At 36.8% G+C, this 6,000-nt stretch overlaps 1 protein-coding gene across 1 annotated transcript in view; it reads left to right on the top strand.

Annotated features, from left to right (window-relative positions):
• Window positions 1-2,409: 2,409 nt before the first annotated feature.
• LOC128732812 (elongation of very long chain fatty acids protein 7) overlaps window positions 2,410-6,000 on the top strand; it is a 46,466-nt gene continuing 42,875 nt past the window's right edge. Inside the window, exon 1 of the mRNA XM_053826210.1 lies at window positions 2,410-2,815. The gene's annotated coding sequence lies outside the window, so the exon portion shown is untranslated. The remainder of the gene's footprint in view (window positions 2,816-6,000) is intronic.

The following is a 6,000-nucleotide window of genomic DNA, read 5'->3' as shown; positions in this document are numbered from 1 at the left end:
TTTGGTCACTAAAAATAACATACTTAAACGTTATATTTCATGTGCCAGTAGTACGCAATAATTGTATTGTGAAACTGAATTGTTATTTATGCAACTTTTTACAAATTAAATGCAATAACAAAAGCACAACTTACAAAAAATCGTTTGTTATCGATATTAACTGCATATGCGTTATAAACGAATAAAGCGTATGGTTACGTTTTATTTCAATAATACGCATATTCGCAGTGAGTCAGGTAAAACAGTAGGCGGTGCTGCTAGATAGAGTCAGTAGAATTGTTGCACTGGTGTCGTAACTGTCCTGTACTCTAATAGCTGTGAAGTCTGTTGATAAAGAAGGGTCAAGTCGCTTGAGCCCAAGAAATTGTTTTCTTGCCAATAAAGTATACAAACTCAGATTTAGAGTAGTTTTCCAACAATTTAAATTACTACAGTATTAAAAAATTCTCGGGTAATTTTTCAAATAGACTTCTTTGCGTCTCCTCTCTTCCGCTTATCACGGCTACATAAATGCATAGGCGCAAAGTTTTGATGTGCGGTGTACCTATTACGTTGGAAGGCAACCTTCTGCTTGTATTCGAACTAACAGCTACCTACCTGTAAACTATCAGAACAGAATGAATATAATTTCATGAAATGAATTTTATTTTGAGCATAAAAACTGCTTTTGAAAGTCAAAAATTCAGTGTTTCGTTTTCGAATCTTAAAGCAGTGGGTTACAACGCAGTTTGCTTCTGGCCATTGGCGGAACTAGACTGAGCCTTCTAAGATGAATTCTATTGAATGTGATACTTGAATGACACATGACTTTAACAGCATTGAATGTTTGGTTTGGTTTGTTTGGCATTCTACGTGTCACTGGTTCGAGCTTCCCTAGAATACTGTTCCGTAGTATGGATTCCTCACTATAATAACACTATCTACCGCATCAAAAGCATCCAGCGTCGCTTCGTACGCTATATTCTTCGATTGCTTCCATGGCGACAGCCAATGAGGAATACTCGATACGAGGATCGTTGCCAACTCATTCGAATCGATACTGTAGAACTTCGCCGAGAAACAGCGCGCGCCATGGTTGTTTCGGATATCTTGACGTCCAACATCGACTGCCCTACCATCCTCCGTCAAATCAACTTGAATGCACCAACGAAATCACTGCGTAGGTTATCTCTACTAAACTTACCTTTTCGGCGGACTAATTACACTGCCAACAGCGCTATCTCTGGTCTACACTCAAAATATTCTGCACATAACTAATGGTAAATTTCCATATGAAATCCCAGATGATTATCATGTGCCGCATATAAGCACAATTTGCCTAGAAATACACATAAAAATTATACGGATATAAATAGTATGTGCAATTATACACATAAAAAATATACGCATATGAATAGTATGTGCAAAAGTTTCGCGTACCCATAAATTATAACTGTTTGGCATATAAAGTTCATTGACTGGGCACATTGCAAAAATCTATGTGTGGTACACATAGAAACTATACGAAAAGTTTTTTCAGTGTACAGTGTTCTTTCAACCGAGTTTCGGCAGTATTTCTAGATAGAATTAACAAAATGCACATCTCTAATACGACGATACAATGGTCGCCATGCTTTTTCTACTGGGTCCGCAAATGACGACGGAAAAATTACCACAGTCACGAAAACGATACGAACAGACTGCCAAAACCGGCAGCAGCTCAAGCTCACACTAGCGCAGTAGCATTCGTTCTCGCTCTCACGCTCGTTGTATGTACCCAGATCCGTATACCAATATCCAGAAAACACCTCACACAACTACTCAACATCTATATTATATGAATGGGGCGCATATGATACGGTTCGTATTTACCGTTTGCACTGGGTCCGTGCGGCAGCAGTTTAGGTTGAGCTCTCGCGTTTGTTGGTTGCGTTGGAACGAGCACTTTTCGGGTACGTTTCTTCCATTGTCAGGTGTTGAGCATTTTACCCATTCGGTGAAGGTTCAGTTTGGTGCTTAAGCCCTTCTTTGGCAAAGTGTTGCGGTGTATATTTTTGTTTCCGGCTGTTGGTGCCGTTTACCATGGTTTAATCGTTTTGATATATTGCCACCGCTAAATACCGTTGCATTTTATACCGACGGGAGGTCCTTCGTCGATAAGGTTTCGTACTTTCTTCGGGATTCAGGAGACGCACTCACACACGGCGAAAGTGAACCGGTGATTCAATACGTGATATTTCCCGCTTTACCGTTAGTAGTGGTGTGTTTTTTTGATATTTTTTCTGCAAACCTAAAGAAAACCGCCATGCATGATGTGTGCGTGAGCTGAATTTTGTGATGTGCTGCGTTTTCCCGTTGCTGCCGCAGATTTTTCTTTTCGGTTTCATATTTCGTTGGACGCGTGGTGCTCGTCGTTTGGTAGCCTCGGTCTCGGATTCGGATCGCAGCCGACAGCTGGCGCTTCTGCACGGTTTTTGTGTCGCGACGTCGTGAACAGTATTTTTGTGGCCGCAAAAAGAAAAAATAGTTTTATATATTTTAGCGCATTTCTGTGTCAGCTTGTTTTTTTATTCTCCTCTCTTCACCACCTCACCGTGTTTGGCTGGTTTCTTTTCCTGGTTTTGAAAAGAAGACGCAAGAAAAGTAGTGTGGTGGTGAATTGAGATATTTTTTGTTTTATCTCGCTCTAGTGTTTGACGTTTAAAATCATCGTCGGCTGATCGAGCTTGGCCGTCACGCTTTGGATTAAACACATACGAATCATTCGCATACTTTTTGAACAGCCAACAATAGCAGTAGCAACAACATCAGCATCGGATTGCTCTCAACTCAACTGGTATGTATTTATTTCGAAGATGAATCAATGTTGGCGATGATGATAACTATTGCAACATTAGTTGTTTGTGTTGTAATGCTGTTTGGAGAAGAACGTGAATAATGTGCGTTGAGGCAATTTTCTATTTATAATTGACGCTTGAGTTGGACTGTTGAATGGGCAAAGGGATAACAGTAGGATTGTGTTGCGAGCAGAAGAAAGCATTAGCGGGTGGGGTGTAAGACTTTTATTTGTAGAGAACCGGTCTCTTCTATTCTAATTTGATCAAAAGGGCGTTTGATAGTATGCGTTGGTTAGAATTTTTGACATTTAATTTCATCCGGGATGCCAAGATACAAAATAGAACTGCGATAAATTAAAATCATGAGTTATTCACGAAGTGTTTGTTGTATTGGGATAGTTTTCATCGAATTAAAACGTTCAATTAAGAGATAGTTGCACTATGATTTTAAACTGGATCTAAACAAATTTGTAACACAGATTCTGCTTTTCTTTTTGACGTAGGAATACGTCTTCATTTACTATACTGGGTAGCGCTTAGTGAAAACGAAAACGGATCTGTAACGTTTGAATGTAGGATTTCAGACATCAATAACTTTTTTATCACTGCATGGAATTTCATCGCCAATGTGTCGGCGGATAGAAATAATTCCCAAAAATTTTGTTATCTGATAAGGCCATTACAAATTATTTTCAAAGTTTTTGTCACCGGGGGGAGGGTCTTCATAATTGGTTTTAAAATCGGAGGGCAAAAAAAATTGTTGAACTCGAGTAAAAGTTTTCTTGTATACTTGTCTATGGACTTTATAGTCGTAAAAACGTCATACGAAGTGTTAACGCTCTTAGCATGAAAGAGAAGTGGAAATTCAAAAGATGTAATTTAGGAAAATCGGCAAAAAAAAATCGTCCGTTTTTTCTCTCATTTGGTAGGTTGGTTTTCATGATTAAATTTTAGAATTTTTTTTGTTGGTAAAATCTCATTGTTTTTCGTCTCTTCTCCCTCTTCAGTGACTCAACATTGCAAGAACAAAAACTTTAAAAAATACCTTATTAAAAAATGCAAAACTCGTAACACTCGTACTCAAATTTTCAGAACTAAAAAACTCGAAATAGAAATAGAACGGAATTTCCGAAAATCGGCAAAAAAATTTATACTGTTTTGTCTTTCTTTTTGTATATTTTTGCATGTAAATTAATAACGGATATTTAAAAAACAAGAATAGATTTAGTTTTCACGTTTAAAGTTTAAGTAAAAATGCTAAAAACGCAGTTTTATTGCTCGATTAAAAAATCTCATTGTTTTTTTTTCGTCAGTTGCCCAACACCGGAAGGACAAAAACTTCTTTAAATATTTGTTATGGCCAATTTTTTCCGAAATGACATCTTGCAATTTTTATTAAGCTTGATTTTTTAATTTCGATGTGCGTTCATTAAGTTCGAATTAATTTTATTTTTGCAAGACGAATTTGAATTAAAAAGGAAAAATGAATTCTTTAGGAGACGATAATTCAAGAGTAAACAACCAATTAAACACTTTGATAAGTGATAGTGATAAGGAGATATTTTGCGTCTGGAATTTTTTGAAATACCCCTAGAAAAATCAGGGAATTTTATTTTCATTAGATAATCGACACCCTGTAAACGTCCTTTTTAGGACTTGACCCTTCTTTAACGACAGACTTCACAGCCGGCTATTAGAAAACAGTACAATACAGGGCTAGTGCAACAATCCTATTGACTGATTTGATCTGTGACCAAAAATGCATACTTTTGTTGCCAAAATCGAAGCACGCCAAAATCGAACCATTGTACACTGAAGTCGCTTTTTACGCAGTTTGTTTTTTACGCGAATTTCGGAATTTACGCGGATGTGCTCAAAACGTCTATTTTTGCGTAGTGTTGAAATCCACAAAGTTTTTTTACGTGAAATTTTGGTTTTTTACGCAAATTTTGGAATTTACGCGGTTTTTTTTACGCAAATTTCGGAATTTACGCTGCCTTTTTACGTGAATTTCGGAATTTACGCGGTTTTTTACGCGATTTTCGAAATTTACGCGGTTTTTTTACGCAAATTTCGGAATTTACGCGGTTTTTTTAGGCGAATTTCGGAATTTACGCTGTTTTTTAACGCGGTTTCGATTTACTCGGGACGTATCTTTCGCGGGTAACAGCGACTTGAGTGTACATCCATTAGCGCACGATATGATTAAAACGTTCTTAATCTTTCTAAGGGGCGTAGATTTTCTCAGTTTGTTTTGGAATTTTTCGCTGCCATGGAAAGTTTTGTGGAAAACTTCCAGATACGGGGATACCTCGATATAAGACAATTTATAATTTCAAAAAGTTGTTTTATATCGAAATTTTCTTATATCGAAACATAAAAAAATTGCATTAGCGGTCACCAATTTTACTCTGTGTGGTGTGTTTACGTTTTTTTGAATTATTTATAAAATTGTTTAAGCTATTAATTTTAGAATAATGAACATCTTCATGGCACCGATTTTAAAACGGAAAATTAGATCATTACCAGCTATGTCAAAGGGATTTGTCTTATCTTATCGAGATAAAAATGGTCTTATATCGAGGTTGTTTTATAGCGAGGCTGTCTTTTATCGAGGTATCGCTGTAATAATTTTCCTTGGTTGATGAGAATACTTTACTACCCATGGATTCATAGTTGACGTAGCTACCGACACCATGATTGGGCATATAATCTTAACTGTGTACTTTTTCAATCAAAAAATCTATCAATTTAGTAGAGTGTATTAATAAAAACTAGAGCGGTTTTCTGATTCATTTCTCGTTTATTATGTTTAAAAATTCATTCGCCAGTTTATGCGAATAACCAGACTGTTTGTTGAAAGATTATTCTCATAACAGTAACCTGTTTTTCAATAGCGTAAAGCTATTGAAAAACAGGTTACTGTGCTGTTTGATTATGCGGGGAGTTACGTCAACTATGAAACCACTTGTAGAGTACCTCTATTTTCCCAAATTTATCGAATATTTTCGAACAAACAAATGTAGTTTGTGTATTGGGCATATAGACTACACAGTTAAGAATACGTAGAACCGAAAAAGTGCATTTTGGTCATATTGCCTTTTACGTCAACTATAAATCCAATGGAACTTGACGGCTGGTTCCAGCGAATACTTCCTAAGTTTTGGGACGGATGTTCTACCTC

This window comes from Sabethes cyaneus, chromosome 1 (assembly GCF_943734655.1).
Source record: "Sabethes cyaneus chromosome 1, idSabCyanKW18_F2, whole genome shotgun sequence".
NCBI lineage: Eukaryota > Metazoa > Arthropoda > Insecta > Diptera > Culicidae > Sabethes > Sabethes cyaneus.
This window is presented reverse-complemented; position numbering and strand designations above follow the sequence as displayed.